The 19,439-nt window shown below is 41.0% G+C and overlaps 1 pseudogene; it reads right to left on the bottom strand.

Annotated features, from left to right (window-relative positions):
• Positions 1–503: 503 nt before the first annotated feature.
• Positions 504–19,072, bottom strand: LOC131247955 (bifunctional pinoresinol-lariciresinol reductase 2-like; annotated as a pseudogene).
• Between the last annotated feature and the right edge of the window lie 367 nt (positions 19,073–19,439).

The raw sequence follows: 19,439 nt of genomic DNA on the forward strand, positions 1-19,439 counted from the left end.
TTCCAATCGCAATTCAATATTTGATTAGAGTAGTTTGGACGCACTATCGACTTGAATTTCGATTCTTAATATAATATATAGTAGAAATGTTTGAATCGAGATTCAATATTGATTAGATTAATTTGGATGCACCATCAACTTGAATTTCGATTATTAGTATAATATATAGTAGAAATGATCAAATCATCATTTCATTCCTTAGCTTTCATATTGTAACAAGCTTGTTCTTCTTGATTAATCTGAATTTCCACAATACATTTCATTAATATACCCAAATACAGCCTCATTGTTGAGATCTGCGTGTCCTAATAACTGAGACTTGTAGTCCAATCCCAGAAGAGTCATACACACACAAGAAAGAAAATGTCAAAGCAAGTAAAAACATATAAACACCATTAGCTTTCTTAAATCATACGATACATACTTATTAACAACCCAAACACACAAAGCTTGAGACCCTTAATGGTCATTCCATAGAAAAAAACCTAGGTCTTTCAGATTTTCTACAAATAGCGTTTGAGAAATTCATCCACTCGAGTGTAATTAACCTCTGCTCCGATGCCTCGACTCCATCTTCACCTATTTCAAAATTCTTGCGACCACCCTCATAGCAAACATGGTAGTAATGTGTCAACCCCACTTGCTGCGCGTAATCCAGACCTATAAAACCATACATGTTTCATTGCTTTAGTCACCAAAGTACGGTGGCTTTTCTATTAGTTTCATTCGTAAGTGTTTGTTCTAATGAAAAATTAGTTAATTAGCAGTAGTGATCTATTCTTGTTGTTGGCGCGCAACAAGTAATTCTTGCCAATATCGTCTTAAGGCCGTGTTTGGAAGTTCCATTTTCCAATGCCACTCAAAATGCAAAGTGCTTGTGTGCATGTATATATACCTTTCATGGTGGCAAGGAAATCCTCCGCAGATATAGTGGACTTCTTGAGTTCTTTCCCAATGTACTTCTCCCATATCCTGACTATTAGGAATCGCGGAAGGTGAGCCCTCAAGATTTGACGGTCTACACGATGTTTAGAACCTTTACAAAGCAGAAGAACGGTACTCCAACGGCCCGCCTATCTACTACTGGAGCAGATGGAACTATTCACACCTCTGATCCTACGGTATATAGTGGTCCCGGATTGCGATCTATGGATCAGATCGTCCCAAGGACAAGCTAAGATGGACAGACTCTCGTGCACAATGTTTCTCTCTCCGTATACTCTCAGTATTTTGTATATCTCATTATGCGAGAGAGAGCGCATGCCTTTTTATAGGAAAGGAAGGGAGTTTGGATGAGACCATATCATCCGGTTTTATCCCTATCTCCTATCATAAATCAAATTCAATTTTGAATTTGAAATATAACAGAAAAGGAGAAAGGCCGGAAGATGCCTAAATATGTGGGACCCACCCACTAGTGATTGCTCACCAGTGGGCCCCACCGGCCTACGTCCAACATCTCCCACTCAATCACATTGTGGGATAGGCACATAAATTTGTCCATTTAACTCGCTCAATAACAATCAAAGATCAAAGATCGCAATCAAAAGAATCAGAGGCGTGGGACCAGCTGGATCACCATAATCTTCTCACAGGTGCTTAAGTACTAAGTGACCACTTGACTAGTACTCAATAACCCAAGCTTTGCAATGCCTGTCCTAGTCCGCATGACCACACCGGATGGAGTTAACTCCCGACCTGGAGTACTCGGCCAACATACGCACTTATCCAACTTATCGAGTTATTATGAAAACTTGATTTTTCACAAACTTCGAATAAAACCAATTCAAAGCAATACTTATATATATATATATATATATATATATATATATATATATATATGCTTTTTAAGAAAAATACTGTTTGCAAAAGTCTAATAAAAACAACTCGATACTGCCTGCGGATAAGTCTTCAAGTGCGTATTTATAGTTCTAGAAACTTGGTGTAGCTGTCACGGGATCTTCCCCATGCAGATGTGTAATTTGGAATTAATCAAGCTGCTTTCCTAGCGTAACTGAGTCTGGCTAATCAAGGACCTTTCGTCATAGTACACTAAAGTAGCAACACTCAATCTCATCCTCATATACACAAGAGGAGGGTAGCTAAGGACACAAAGAGTCACCTACAGGACTGGCTACTCGCACATTGCAATGATTAGATCGAATCAAAGCAATCTGTAGGTAATAGGTCCCAGCACGTGGCTATAATCCACGTCGTAAAGTAGACAATACTAGGTGAATGTCGGGTCTACAATACGCAGGTCATTCTACATAAGGTACGACTCATCTCATAACCTCATAACCTGGCTTTAATTTCAGGCCATAACATTGATCGCATGTAACGGAATGGTGCGATTATGTTATTCGACTTTATCAGTCTCATCTTCAATCTTTATAAGATTGTAGGCGGATACGACTCACTCATATCCTCATCCTTTATTATTCACAATAAAGGAAAGTTCATACCTCAATGTATAAACATAGCCCTAAATGTACCTCTCTTGTACATTCAAGGTTGGTCAACCCGTACGAGTGGGTGACCGGCCTGCCGACAAAAAATAGAAATCCTACATGATTTTAAGGTAAATGCTGATGATCTTCACACCTAGTTATATTAGTTTTCAATACTGAATAAAAAGAAATATAATATTCATTAATGAAAGATCAAAGGTACTACAAAACAAGTACATCAGTCAAGTTTTCTTCAATCCCATCTGCTTGACGTGAACCTGAAATAGATCTCTAGTTATAGGTTTCGTCATGGGATCAGCCATCATTTCCTTAGTAGGAATGTAGCTGAGGGCGACCTTCTTATCTCTCACTTGATCACGGACGTAATGATACTTGATCTCTATGTGCTTAGATTTCTGGTGATGTTTAGGGTCCTTTGCCAAGTCAATGGCAGAAGTATTGTCTATCTTCAGCGATATAGGCTGACGAACACTCGGTACAACACCCAGACTCAATAGAAATCTGTGAACCTATACACACTCCTGAACTGCAGCACAACATGCAATGTACTCGGCCTCTATAGATGAAAGAGCTGTGGATGTCTGTTTCTTACTCGACCATGAGATAGCTCCTCCTCCGAGTAAGAATACATATCCTGAAGTAGACTTTCAATCGTCGGCGTCATTACCCCAAGCAGCATATGAATATCCTTTGAGCTCGAGGCTTGTTCCTTCATAACACAACATTAGGTCTTTTGTTCCTCTAAGATAGCGGAATATACGTTTGACGGCTTGCCAATGAGACTGTCCCGGGTTACTCTGATAACGGCTGACTATGCCAACTGCATATCTAATATCCGGTCTGATGCAAAGCATAGCATACATTAAGCTCCCTATTGCACTTGCATAAGGTACTGAAGACATAGCCAATTTCTCAGCTTCAGTCTGGGGACACGATTTCCTATCTAGCTTGGTAGCTTTATCTATAGGGGTTTCAATAGCTTTTGAATTTTCCATCCTGAACCGCTCTAAGATCTTTTGTATATAGGTTGCTTGAGACAAGCCTAAAAATTTCTTAGGGCGATCCCTGATGATTTTTACCCCAAGAATAAAGTTGGCTTCACCGAGGTCTTTCATCTCAAAGTTCGAGAATAGCCAATCTTTAGTCAATATTAACAATTGCATGTCATTACCAGCTAACAGGATATCGTCTACATATAGAGATAGTATCAGAAAAGATCTTCCAGACCGTTTTATGTATACACAATGATCTTCTTCACTTATCGTGAATCCAAAAGTGGTGATGGCCAAGTGGAACCTCATGTACCACTGTCTTGAAGATAGCTTCAGCCCATAGATAGATTTTAACAACTTGCAGACTTTCTTTGGATGTTTTTTGTCCACATAACCCATGGGCTGTTGCATGTATATCTCTTCATCTAAGTCACCATTTAAAAATGCGATCTTTACATCCATCTGATATAACTTTAAGTTTAAACTTGCGACAATGGACAAGATCACGCGGATTGAGGAGAACTTTGCAACAGGTGAAAAGGTCTCCTCGTAATCAATGCCTTCTTGCTGTGTAAAACCTTTAGCAACTAATCGTGCTTTATACTTGTCCACTGTATCATCTGCCTTTCTTTTGATCTTAAGTACCCATTTATTACTTATCGCTTTGCGATTGGAAGGCAGATCAACAAGTTCCCAGACTTTATTCTTCTCCATGGAGGCGATCTCTTCATCCATAGCATTTACCCAATCGGCCGAGTTAGAAGATAATAATGCATCCTGATATGAATCAGGTTCATCATCATCAACTGCAACACAAGAGAATGTTTGCCCCTCAATATCGAAGTATCTTCGGGGAATCAATCCTCTTTCGCTTCGACGTAACTCAGGAGCCTACTGAGATGTCCTCCCACTGTCCTGATAAACTATAGGAGCATCTTCATCTTGAGGAGCAGAACTCCCACTCTCCTGAGATACATCGGGTATTTCAAAAAGTTCTATTGGAACATTTTGCTTCATTCGGCTTGGGTATCTATCTTCAACGAAGGTCACGTCTCGGGATTCTATCTCAATCCATCGTTCATGGTCCTCATAAACTAGAACGTATCCCTTTGAATGCATAGGGTACCTAATGAACACGCATTCAATGGTTTTACTATCAAGTTTACATCTATATTAAGTAGGTAGCAAAACATATGCCAATGATCCCCAAGGGTGTAGGTGGGCTAAAGAAGGAGGCCTCCTAGACCACATCTCATATGGAGTCCTAGGAATGGATTTGGATGGGACTCTATTAAGGACGTAGACGGCTGTTAACAGTGCGTCTCCCCAGAATATGGTAGAGAGATTGACTTGTGCCATCATCAATCTAACCATGTCCAATAGTGTCTTATTCCTTCTCTCTGCAACACCGTTTTGTTGTGGAGTGTAAGCCATTGTGTACTGCCGAACAATTCCAACGTTTTCACAATATGATTTAAACGTTTCAGATGTATACTCGCCACCTCTATCAGATCGAAGGGTTTTAATCTTTTTCTCAAGCTGATTTTCCACCTCAGCTTTATATTTAAGAAAACAATCAAAAGCCTCAGATTTGTGTGAGATGAGATACACATATCCAAGCGCGAGTAATCGTCAATGAAAGTGACAAAGTATTGACATCCGTTTCTGGCATGTACATTAAATGGTCCACAGATATCTGAATGGATTATCTCTAGTGTGCCCTTAGACCTAGCCGCTTTGGAAAATGGTTTCTTCGATGTCTTTCCGGACACACAATGTTCACAAAATGGCAAATCAACTTTGGATAAGAAGTCTAACAGATCAGAACGTACTAGTCTTGTCATACGATCCTTTCCGATGTGACCTAACCTTACGTGCCATTTTTGAGATTCAGATACTACATTTTTATTCGATATAGTAGATAAAGCAAGATGGGCATTATCACAATCTACGTCTAAAATAAATAAATCTGAAATTAAATTTTCCCATGCAAAGATGAGGTTATTCTGTCTCAAAGAAATTCTAGTCCCAGAAAATCGAATATCAAAACCATCAAATAATAACCTAGAAACAGAAATTAAATTCCGACACATCCCCGGTGCAAAAAGAGTATCACGAAGGATTATTGTTTGCCCTATGCGCGTACGGAGATGGAGAACGCCAATCCCTAGTACGTCTTTAACAGCGTTATTGCCCATGTACAGCTTGTAACTTCCTTTGGCTACAGGCTGGAATTCCTCGAGTCCTCGACGACTCTGTGTCACGTGCTTTGTTGCGCCTGAATCCAAAATCCACTCGTTAGATATAGAATCAACGGAAAGGATTTCAGAACAAACGCTTACATACAAAGTATCTTGTGACTGAGAAATTACCGTCTTTTTGTGGGCACACTGCCGAGTATAATGGCCGAAATTTTCACAGACAAAGTAGATTATTTTTATCTTTTTCTGCTTCTTCTTTCCATTCCCCTTCTTGAGATTTAGAGCAGGTGTTGTGGTCTTCTGTTCTTAATTATTCTTCTTCGCCTTCTTGCGAGCTTTGAACCGTTTATTATTAGCTTTTCGCTTATGGGTCTCTGCTACAAAGGCCTTGGCCGAACCTAGCTGAATTGCATTCATATCAACCTCACGTACCAAGTGGCCACAAAAGTCTCTGAACGTAGTGATTAAATCAGTATGGTTCAGAATTCTTTTGATTTGGGCCCAAGATTCAGGCAAGGAATGGTGCATGGTTATAATCTTCTGATTTTCAGTCAATTTGCACCTAACATTCCTAAGGGCACCTATCATTTGCTCCATCTTACGAATATGATCTTTGATGGGACAGCCGACAGGCATCCTGTACTCCTGGAATTCCAATTCCATTGCCCTAACTCTCGCATCTAACTTCTGTGCATAGGCATCTGTTAGTGCTTCCCAGATTCCCTTAGCGGTTTCATGCACTTCATACGTAGGTATGAGTTCTTTGTGCATAGTGCTAAGAAGGACATTACGGGCTGAACGATTTTGTTTTCGCCACTTATTATAGCGAGTCATCGCAACCCTATGTTCTTATAAATTTCCGTTTTCAGCCAGGATGGGTTCCTCTTGAACTACATCGAGTGTGTGAGATATGTCGTCCTCATCTAGAAGGCATCGCACTGCTCGGGACCAGTCTTCGTAGTTGTTGCCGTCGAAATGTTGTCATTTTAGTTGTTCAGCGATTAACGCTTTGGTGGCCATCTCTACATTGCATGAGTATCGCTACTTAGCTATGATCTAAGGTATTGACACTAATCATCAGCATTTCTACGTGTTATATAAAATTTCAAAGTATAAAAGCAGTTAACACATCTTAATGAGATCTGAAAGTCCACATACCCGAATGGGCGGTGTAGAACAATCAAGTTCTCTAATTAAGATGAGATTTAATGTTTTTATAAGAATAAATTTATATAACGTGCAACCTTCCATTACATGGTTGCATGCATCATTTGGTTTAGGAGAATAAACTCCCACTCAGGTTATGCACAACCTTTATTTGTGTATAGGGAGTACCTAAGTACTAAGTTTTTCTGTATTTTTCAATGAAAAATAAGGGGGCTTAGATCTAAACACATCAAGCCGAATACTTTTATGCATATTAACATCATCATCAGAAAGGAAAAATTAAGTGCTTAGATATAAAGAGAGTACAATCTTCACCTGTGATCATGACTATTAGTGATGGATCCGATCATTACCGATAATGATCATTGTTGATGATGGATCCTTTCATCAACATTGATCATCATGGCTGATGATCGTTTCGTTCACTAATGAGCAACAGATCATCAGTGAAGAAGATATTATAAAGCGCATACAAGATGTGTACAACATGTATGTAATCTAACACATACAACGTGTACAACATGAATGTAATCTAGCCAACACGTGTACACATGTATGTACGTATGTAATCTACATTAGCTTACAACACGTGTACAACATGTACAGCAGCTAATGCACGTACAGCAGCTTACACATGTACAGTGGCTAACACATGTATGGTACCAACACGTGTACACATGTACAGCATGTATAACACGTGTACAACATGTACAGCACGTGTGAACTTGTATGTGTACAACACGTGTTAACTTGTACAGCACGTGTTAACTTGTATGTGTACAACGGTGCTCATGTACAGCACGTGTTAACGGTCACGTGTACAACGGTGCTCATGTACAGCACGTGTTAACTTGTATGTGTACAACACGTGTACAACATGTACAACAGCTAATGCACGTACAGAAGCTTACACATGTATGGTAGCCAACACGTGTACAACATGTGTACAGCAGCTAATGTACAGTGGCTAAATAACACGTGTACAACATTAGCTAATCTGGGAAGATACGTGTACAACATTAGCTAATCTGGGAAGACACGTGTACAACATTAGCTAATCTGGCATCTCATGAGTCTTATAAATAACACGTGTACAACACGTGTACAACATTAGCTAATGCAGATAAGCTATTGCAGATTAGCCTTTTTTTTTTTTTTTTAATAACTCATCACATCTCATGAGTCTTATAAATCTGAACGGTCCACATGAAGCAGAACCTCATGAAATCCCCTGGTACCAATTTTTACTTTGAACCAAAACTTTGGTGGGCCATTACAAATTCAAACATTTTCTTCCCTCGATTTGAATTTCTTTTTGTTATGGCCCACTAGAATCTTAGATCAGTGTGAAAATTCACCTCCTGAGGTTTCATGGGATTCCACATCTTATTGACCATTCGGATTCGACACCAATGACACGTGAGTTAAGGTGCGTAGGTGAGCATGTCTTTAAGTGGTGTAGTTCAATACAACAACTATTAGTGGATGTATTTCTATTAAACAACTATTGATGGATATGATGTACACGCATGGGGTACAATATGTGGACCATTCCATAAACCAATTACATGTAGTACATTAAGATGTATGGAATCATAAAGATCTACATAATCATCTTGGTCCATCATAATCGGGCTTACATGCACATGGCATATGTGTATACAAAAAATTAATCCACCATACACATGCTGATTTGATACCATTCGTAAAACATGGATTCCAATCCAAAAAAAAGGATGGGTTACTTACCTTTTTAGATGAATATTATCGAAGATCCGCCGTTAAACTTCTCTGATACCACTGTTAGGAAGCGCGGAAGGTGAGCCCTCAAGATCTGACGGTCTACACGATGTTTGGAACCTTTACAAAGCAGAAGAACGATGCTCCAACGGCCCGCCTATCTACTACTGGAGCAGATGGAACTATTCACACCTCTGATCCTACGGTATATAGTGGTCCCGGATTGCGATCTATGGATCAGATCGTCCCAAGGACAAGCTAAGATGGACAGACTCTCGTGCACAATGTTTCTCTCTCCGTATACTCTCAGTATTTTGTATATCTTATTATGCGAGAGAGAGCGCATGCCTTTTTATAGGAAAGGAAGGGAGTTTGGATGAGACCATATCATCCGGTCTTATCCCTATCTCCTATCATAAATCAAATTCAATTTTGAATTTAAAATATAACAGAAAAGGAGAAAGGCTGGAAGATGCCTAAATATGTGGGACCCACCCACTAGTGATTGCTCACTAGTGGGCCCCACCGGCCTACGTCCAACACTGACTACCTCCCTCTGTGAGAGGATGTTTTCTGGCTGCCGGAGGTAGACTGTTTTGTTCAATGTATGTGGATCGTCTATTGTTTTGATGGTGTAGGTGGCAATATCGTCCTCGTCCACATAAATGGCTGCCATAAAAGAACAATGTGGTTAATCCAACAATTGCATATTTCTATTCAACTATGGTTGTGGTATAGCCAACTGAAACAGGCCATCGTAGCTTGGTCGATCTTGATTTGAGGGCAAGGTCTATTGGTCTTGATAGCCAAGCAGTGGAAGAAATGATCACCTATTTTTAACAAGCATATCCAAAGAATGTATGGGGACCGTTTGGAAACCACCAAATAAGTTACTTTTTCTATTTGCAACAGTAGATAAGTGACTTACAAGTTTTTTTACTTCAGATTTCAAATTCAGGCTTCGGATTTCAGATTCCAGATTCAGGCTTTAGACTTCATATTTAACAAATGGGGCCTAAGTTTGGTTTATGATAAGTTATAATAAAGTAACTTTTTTACTTAAAAATGCATAATCACTTCAGTTAATTTTTTTAGTTTTTCTACTTTTCATAAATTTCTAAAGAGAGTCATAAAGAGGCGAAATATACTTATCTTCTTAATAAGTAGAAACTAAGATAAGCTAGCTTATCCTACGCAACTTACAATCCAAACGCCCCCTAAATGAGACCGGATCATCATCTTCTGACTTATGATGGGGTGTAGGGCCCATAAATATGGACCACAATTGGTTTTTCATCAGTTGGCTTTTCCAGGCCCCACACCATCAAAGAATCAAAAGCGTAGTATTGCATGCATACCGTTCATTCCACATGTTTACCTTTTGTTCATTGTCAAACACTGGATCATGGACCCACTTTGAGTTTTTGCTAAGATCTAACATTGATTGATAGAGATTGGATTGGGGCTTGATGATATCAAGTGTGTCATTCTATGCCTATTACGGGTAGGGGTAGCAATTGTCCAGGCAACCTGCCTGGTGCCCTGGCTAACCAGGCCTGGCATTAGGTTGTGGTTGGACAGGTTGGCATGTATGGCGCCCAATCCATTTTTCTTTTCATACATGCATGTGTTCTCCAAACATGAATCTTGCATGTAAACGTTGGTTTCCTTTTTCTAAATATCTATTTCTTTGGGCATGTGCATGCCCCCACTTAATCAATGGATGGATTAAGAACATTCATGTGGGAAACATGGATTTGATTATTTTTGGGTTGGGCCGCGGGGCTGGGCACAGGCCCAACCAATCTTTTCCTGGCTCAGTCGGGGGCCTGATGTCCTTGTCTCAAGCCTTGCACCTTATAGTGTTGGTGCAGCTGAGCCTAGAGGTGGGCATCGAGTCGAGTCAGACCGGATTGAGTCCAACTTGACTCGATTCGATTTTTCAAGAACTTGACCCGAAGTCGATCCGATCCGGGACCAAGTCCAGTAGGGCTAACTTGATCCGATTTGAATGAGATGTGGAAAACCGGGAGAGAAAGAAGGAGAGAACGGAGGAGAGAAGGAAGGAGAGGAGGGAAATCAGCAGAGAAAGAGGGAAAGAAAGGAGGAGAGATGGGTGGGTGTGGCACCTCCTTCGGGTAAAGAAAGAGGAGTCAATGTTCGTTCAGATTTCAGATCGGATTGGTCTGGATTGACCACGATCCAAACTCGATCCGATGTACGATCGGATCTGAGTGATCCTACTCAATCTGCACCGATCCAAGCCTTCAGTTCAGTTCAGATCGGGTCAAATTCGTCGGATCAGGTCGGATTCTGCCCAGCTTTAGTTGAGCCTACGTTGGCACATGCCATCCCCGTACACAATCAGAGGGTTGGGTCAGGTCTAGCACTGCCGTCATTTTGGCAAGATGCACATGAGCCAAAACTCATGCAGACAAGGCCTAGCCCAATCATACATACTTAAAACGCTCCTATCTGGTTCTTGATTTTCTTTATTCGAGTCAAGACTCGCCTGGAGTAACTCATCCCATTCAGGTATATTTTGGGTGCGATGTGATCCGACTAGACCGAGTCTGAGTCAACTTAGATGAGTCAGCAATTTACATAATTATAATTATTTATTATATTAAATATAAATATAAATTAAATTGAAGAAGTGGTTATTTACCTTTAATGTTAGCATCTCCCAACAAGATCACGCTCTCTCTCTCGAAGGCGTGATTCGACCAATTTGGCAAAGGCCGCCAAGGAAATACCCAACCAAGCAGTTGGCAGAGATGTAAGTGAAGAGCATAAAAGGAAAACAAGAATGCTGGAAACTCTCGTGTGCAATACAGGGAGAGATGATGTATATTTATATCATTAACTGTACAATTGTTGAGGATTTGTTTACAGCTGTCTAATGTCTATAGAATTGGATTTACAGGAATGTACAAACAAAGAAATGTATTAAGGAGATATACATGGAAAAGAGATAATGTTGTGGCTGTGAATTAAGGTGCAATTAGACTTGATTTTCCTCCGTGATCTTTTGTAGTGATTTTCTCCGTAATATGCCCCTTCAAGTTCAGCGGGGAGGAATTCACGTTGAGCTTGTCTTGTAGGAAGGCAAATCTTGCTGACATGATCGGTTTAGTGAGACCATCAGCGAGCTGGTCTTTACTGGAGATGAAGCGAACTTCCAGAGTTTTTTGTTGAACCTTTTCCTGGATAAAATGGTAGTCAATCTCCATGTGTTTAGTTCGCGCATGGAACACCGGATTTGCCATGAGATATGTAGCGTCGATGTTGTCACACCATAGGATTGAACGTTGGGCTAAAACAATACCAATTTCATGCATCAAGGATTGTATCCAAAGTGACTCGGCTGTGGCATGAGTAATCGCATGGTACTCGGCTTTAGTGCTTGAACGTGCCATAGTTGGTTGTTTCTTAGAGCTCCATGAACTAAGTTGGCACCAAATAAATGCAGAAACTCGAAGTGGACTTTCGATCATCCGGGCAACCCACCCAGTCGGCATCAGAGTAGATAGATAGCTGGGCGGACGTGCTTGGCCGAATAAGAAGTCCAAAATTGATTGAAAACTTTAGATACCGAAGGATCCTTTTGATTACTGTCCAGTGTTCTTCGGTGGGTTTGTGCATGAATTGACAGACCTTATTAATTGTAAAAGAGATATCTGGCCGAGTCAATGAAAAATATTGTAATGTCCCCACTACACTGCGGTAATTTGAAGGATCTGAATAAGTAGCACCCGAGAATAATGATAATTTCTGAGAAGAGGACATTAGAGAAGAAACAAGTTTGGCATCTAGCATTTTTGTCCGTTGAAAAATATTGTAGATGTACTGGCTTTGCGAAAGGAGAAGACCTTCGGCTAGTTGATGTGCTTCAACGCCCAGAAAATATTTTAGATGCCCAAGGTCTTTTACGGCAAATTATTGACTCAGGTTTGTGATCAGTTGTGAGATGCCAGTGGACTCGACCAAGTGATCAGTATATCGTCGACATATACAAGGAGAAATAATGAAGTGGACCCCTGTTTGCAAATGAAAAGAGATGTATCGGAGCATGATTTCACAAAGCCGAGAGAGAGTAGATGCTCTTGTAGTCGATGGTACCAGGCTCGTGGAGCCTGTTTCAGTCCGTATAAGGCCTTGTGTAGTCGACAAATATGATTTGGGAAGCTGGGATGCACATAGCCAAGAGGTTGTTGCATGTAAACCTCTTCAGTTAAGTTGTTGTGAAGGAATGCGTTTTTTATATCAATTTGATGGATCGGCCACTGGTTTGAGACAGCATAGCTTAGCATGACCCGAATGGTGGTGGGTTTTACCACGGGGCTGAACGTGTCATCGAAGTCAATTCCTTGTTGTTGGTGATAGCCTTTGGCAACCAATCTCGCCTTTCTTCATTCAAGAGAACCATCGGACTCGCGCTTGGATTTGAAAATCCACATGGACTCGATGACATTGAGACCAGGTTTGGCAGGAACTAAGGACCATGTTTCATTCCTCATTCGCACAGTGAATTCTTCATCCATGACTGCACGCCATTCACTATGTTTGGAAGCTTTTGTATAACAGGTCGGCGATTCTGGAACTTTACCGGAAACAAGAAATGTTTGTGGCAGTAGATACTGAACTGTTCCATCCGTAAGCATCTTTGGTTTCACGATATTTTTCTGAGATCGTGTGACCATTCGATGAGGACGGTGCGCAGGGAGTTCTTTGGCAGCAGATGGTGGTTGGGCTGGTTGGGTGGTGAGAGCGGAGTCGTTGGGTGGAGTAGAGGAATTTATTTTGGGTGGTGAAATGTTTGGAGAAGGAGGAGGAGGTAACAAGGAAGATGATGATATAGGGTGAGTATTAGGAAACGGTGTCGTTGGGGTAAATGAGTTTGTGGCTTGGGACAGGTCAGTTTGTGGTGACAGCGGTAGAGGTGGGCTTTGAGTAATGGCGTGTCTGAAGAGAGAAAACGGGAGAGCTGTATGTGGGTTAGAATGAGGCCGAGCTAGGTTTACGTCTGGGCTTGCAAAAGGGAATGACCCTTCATCGAAGATCACATGCTGGGAAACAAATACCTTGCCAATGGAAGTATCAAGGCACTTGAACCCATGGTGTGAGTTGCTATAGCCAATGAAAATGCAGCGTTTTGATCTGAAGTCAAGTTTGTGGCGATTGAATGGCCGAAGAAAAGGAAAACAAGCACACCCAAATATTTTTAGTGATAAAAAATCTGGAGCATGTTTGTAAAGTTTTTCAAATGGTGAAATGCTAAGAGGAGTGGATGGAAGTCGATTGATGAGATATGTGGCCATGAAAAAAGCATCATCCCAATAGGTGTGAGGAACACGACCATGGGATAAGAGTGAGAGGCCCATTTCAACGATGTGACGATGTTTCCGTTCAACGGACCCATTTTGTTGGGATGTATGAGGGCATGTGATTCGGTGTTAAATGTCAATATTTGCAAAATAGGTGTGAAGAGAGCGATACTCTCCACCCCAATCAATTTGCACAGATTTAATCTTACAATTAAATTGGCGTTCAACAAGTGTTTGAAATGAGCAAAAAAATTGCATGACATTAGATTTACTTGGGAGTGGAAATAGCCATGTAAATTTGCTAAAATGATCAACAAACGAAACATAGTATTTATTTCCATTGGCTAACATAATAGGAGAAGGACCCCAAACATCTGAGAAAATTAATTCAAGAGGATGATTAGAAATGGATTGAAAACTAGAAAAAGGAAGGCGATGGCTCTTTCCTTGTTAACAAGCCGTACACACACCCGAAATTTTATTAGACGAAGTAGGTAGAACTTGGAAACAAGATGGTGGACAGTTTGATAGGAAGGATGTCCCATCCAATAGTGCCAGACATCAAGAGGCGCCCGTTGAGATAGGTATGTTTGAGGATGGTTTGTTGGTGACATGGAGGTCGGAAAAATGTAGAGCCCGTCTTTAGGTTTGCCGTGCAGAAGAACTCTCCCCGTTGCCTTGTCCTTCACCAAAAAGGAAGAAGAGAGAAATTCAAGATAAACATTATTATCACTTGTAAACTGGCTCACAGAAATCAATTTTTTCTTAATCTGAGGTACATGCAGTAACTTATTTAAAATAAAAGAATTTGTGGGGGTTGAAAGGGTGGTGGAACCAATGTTTTTTATAGGTAAACCTGCCCCATCGCCGACATGAATCTGATCGTTGCCAAGATAAGGTTTTGATTGCACAGTCAAGTTGTAGAAGTCGTTGGTGAGATGGTTTGTGGAGCCAGTATCCGGATACCAGTTGGTATCATGTTGTAGTGAGGGAGATGCCACATAAGCCGCCATATTAGGAGGAGTGCCTTCGTAGGCATGATCGAACCTGTAATAACATTGGTTGGTTGTGTGGCCATTTCTTCCACAGACTTGACATTGTGGTCTCGGGTTGGAGGAGTAGTTTTGAGGCGGACCACCTCGTCCTCTATTTCCACGTCTCCTTCCTCTGTTGATGGAGTTGGAAACTGATGCGAAGAAGAGCGTTGTTGTTGTGGATGTTTTCCACAGCACGACCTGGAGTCATTCCGGGTGGCCATGTTCACCGAGCCAACAGAGGTGTCAATGACAGTTTGTTGCTCTCAAGGCATAACTCAAACGCAAGAAGATGGTTAAACATATCTTCCGAAGTCATTTTGTCAATTTGAGTGAAAATGGACGTGACAATAGCATCATAAGAAGTATCGAGACCACCAAGAAGGTAAGCTATAAATTCATGGTGTTGAAGGGGCTATCCGATGGCAACCAAGTTGTTCGAGAACGATTTCATTTTTTGAAAGTAATCGGAAATTGACAAGTTTCCTTTCTTGGTGAAGGCCAAAAATTGTCGAGTCTGTATGGCGTGAGCGGAAGAGTGAGAGGCGAACATTCTCTCAAGGGCAACCCAGACTTCTCTAGAAGTTGAGAGGCCGACCATTTGGGCTAGGATATTCTCGGATAAGGAGGAAACCAAGGCACTTAGCACAACCTGATCTTAATCATACCAAGTAATGTATTTGGGATTTGGTATTTCAGTGGGAGCGGTTTGGGAGGTTGCTGCTTCAGGATTGGGAATGGTGGGACTAGGACTAGAGATGGTTCCATCAATGAACCCAAACAGGCGCTGACCACGTAGGTAGGGGACGATCTGAGTTTTCCAAAGAAGGTAATTGTCCTTGGTGAGCTTAACCGTGACGAGGCTATGGATGTTTATGGGAGTAACCGAGTTTGAAGGGGATGAGGCCATATTGGTGGAGCGGAAAAGAAACGGAGGTCAAGTTATGGCTTTGATACCATGAAAGGAAAACAAGAATGCTGGAAACTCTCGTGTGCAATACAGCGAGAGATTATGTATATTTATATCATTAACTGTACAATTGTTGAGGATTTGTTTACAGCTATCTAATGTCTATAAAATCGGATTTACAGGAATGTACAAACAAGGAAATGTATTAAGGAGATATACATGGAAAAGAGATAATGTTGTGGTCGTGAATCAAGGTGCAATTACACTTGATTTGCCGTCGTGATCTTCTATAGTGATTTTCTCTATAATAGGGCATGCCGGCATCTTGGATTGCCGTCCTCACCACCATCTTTACGTCGAATGTCACTCTTCCGGGTTCCATTGCATGGGCCATCCGTGCTGGGTCCATTCCAAACTCCGACGGCAGAAAACGCTCCATGTTTTTTTTTTTATTATTATTATTATTTATATATTTTTATCAAGAAAGTAAAAGGATAGAAGAAATAATCATCTATGGTATTTATATTTGGATGCAATAACCACACTGACCAATGGATCTTGAAGTTGTCAGTGGACCCACATTCAACGTGAGAAATTTTCCCATGATGGTTCAGATCATTCTATAATTTGTGAACCTTGTTCCATCGATGGCAGTCACAAGAAGATTAACGGTTCGGATTTTCAGATTGACTGCCCATCTCTGATGCGTGGGGGCATGACGAGAGTGTGCGCACTGTGCGCATTGGGAGTTTGGTGCGCACGAATCACCGACCAGAATCTAGTAAGCGTTTCAAAAGGAAATATTCAATAAATCCATTTTGAAATGATTGTTCAGATTCTGTCTACCAATTTTATATTATTGTGAAAAAACGTGCGCAACGACGCTACGTGCATTTCCAAAATTTTTCGCTTTTTGATCTTTATTTTCCTTGATAGGAATAATTTCTCGCCTTCTGGAGTTTTAATAGTAAGGCACTTGGTTCATTGATCCAAACCGTTGATTAAACAACTCTCACTCCTAATAGTCCATAATCATCATCTAAGCCTTATCCCAACTAAGGACATGTCACAAATCTTGTTCCATCATTCTATTCTACGAAGGACTGTGTCATCAATCATACCATGTCATTATTAAGTCGTTTCTTTCTACCACCCTCCATGTCCTTTTGGCCCCTTATGGCTGTCAACAGTCGTGTAGAAGGAAAAAACAAGAATATGGCAGGATAGGAATGATGGAATTCCCCGGGTTTAAAAGAAACCAGGCGTGTATGATATAATTCTTTAACCTTATAAAATGCTCAACCTGGGTCGAAGTGGGGTCCATGATTTATTTATAAGTAATCTCCTACAGCGACGGCCTACCGCCATCTTCTTCTTTTTATTCTACACAACGCGTCAGACGTCCTAACTTTAAACTGTCGGAAACACGATGAAGATCACCTGGCACAAAGGTCAGGTGGGGACCGCTCATCAGATGGGCTACATCTTTGGAATCAATGGACAAGACTCAACATACAGGTATGGCCCACCAAATGAATGGATGAGGATAGTTTTCAAGTAGGATGATAATCATGGTAGGCCCAATCTTTTCTTGCTAAGAATGTCCTACACAAGTAACACGTTAGTGGAAAATATGCTAAAAATTAAAATTCTTGAAAGAGCGAATTACACACATACAAGCCCGACCGGGGCTTTGGGCCTTGCATGCATTGCCTCATCCATTTATGGCCCGACCTGACTTCATACGTAAATGTCTTGACCTACAAATATTGCCATTTTAATCCTGGATTATGCAACCCATGCATCTTGAAATCTAGAGCATTGATCTAGCTCTTTCAGGTGTTTGTTTCTTTGTACATATGTGACCCCACTTGATCGGATAGTGATGTAGAGTGGGTCACGAACACTTTCTTGGCCAAGATGGATTAAAAAAGGCCCGGTCGATGACAAAAGATATCAAAACTTGAAACGGACGTATCTCGCAAACTGGAATGAGCTGTCCGACGTAACACATATGATTCTGGGGTGGGACGAGCTACTTTAGCCACCCAACACTACTACGTTAGGTTTCGCATGCAGAATTTGCAAGATACCATCAGATCTATAGTTGAATTCCTATTTTAATTTCATTTTTACTATCCATAATAAGTTTTGTTTTAGTTATAATTGTTCATCCATTGGACTTTATGAGCTACGTCTAACATAAAAAGTGCTCGGAATAATTAGGAGCATAGCATAGTTGAGCCAAATAGGACACTTACTATTTTTGGCCAAAAACCATGAGGTCTAGTAGAAACTACAACTGGTTATAAATAGTAAGTTTATTATTTATAGTAAGTCGCGATTTCTAGACGTTTTAGTTATAGTATGATTCCGAAACTTATCCATAGGGTCCATAGCATTATTTAAAGAGTTGTAATCTCATTTTTCATCATCAATAAAATTATTCTGAATTTTCTAGAAATTATTTTCTATTTTTTCTTCTTTAATTTTCTCATAAATTTGAGGTATTTCTATGAGGAGTCGAGAGAATTTCCGTGCATTCGGAATAGTTATCCCTTGAGAAAGACAGTGCTCTACCTCAACCGTCCTTCCCTGCGTCAGATAAACTAAGAACATTCAAGTGAGAAATATGGATTTGGGTGAAATTGAGTGTGTGGGTGTAAGTGCGTGTGTAGAAATTAAGAAAAAAGTGAGAAATGTGGATTTGGGGCTGGGCTGGTTGGGTGAGGCGGGCCTGGTCCAGTCAAAACTTTTATGGGCTTGGTCTTGGTCTTGCAGAATTAGACCCATTTTGGGCTTGGGCCATTAGATAGATGCTTTGTAACCGCTGATGAAGTGAAAACGCCACGAGTAGTAACAGGCATGCATGGTCATCATACCAAACACAGATCCGGTTGGATCGTACCTTGATATTTCCGGCTTCTTTGATGGCGTCTACGAGTTTTAGCTGCAGGAGTATATGGAGGCTCCTGATATGTACGCCCGATATGGCACATATTCGACTCGTTTCACAGCGTCCACAAGGCTCTGGTGATCGGAGAAGGACCCTTGGACGAGGTGGGCCCCTTGAGCCTTGAATGATAAGAGCATCTGGACCTTTTCGATGTTGAGGCCGATCTCCGGCCAATGAAGCACGTATGTCTCGTGTCCCAGGGCTAAGCTTGCCTTAACGATCCTCTTCCCAATGTATCCAGTGCCCCTACCACAAGAACCCTGCTCTTTCCCATCTCTCTCTCTCTCTCTCTCTCTCTCTCTCTCTCTCTCTCTCTCTCTCACACACACATTATTTATATATATAGAATATAGAAGTTGTGATTATGCTAACCTTTTATGAGTAATAATTAAGGTTAGGTTAGTATAATTTACTAATTACATGCCCCGTATGCACTGCATACAGAACATGTGCCAACATGGCCAGTTTGTGGGGACATCAGATCAGTGCTTGAGGCCGTTCCCACCCGAGAATCGTCCCAGTCCATTCATCAGGTGGGCCGTACGCATCTGTTCAATGCTGACCGTTGGCTATTTTTACTAGATCGAGGTGCTCTCCAGTGAGGACCACGTGGTCTATGTATCACATGCAACTCGTCCATC

This window comes from Magnolia sinica, chromosome 6 (genome assembly GCF_029962835.1).
Source record: "Magnolia sinica isolate HGM2019 chromosome 6, MsV1, whole genome shotgun sequence".
Lineage (NCBI taxonomy): Eukaryota > Viridiplantae > Streptophyta > Magnoliopsida > Magnoliales > Magnoliaceae > Magnolia > Magnolia sinica.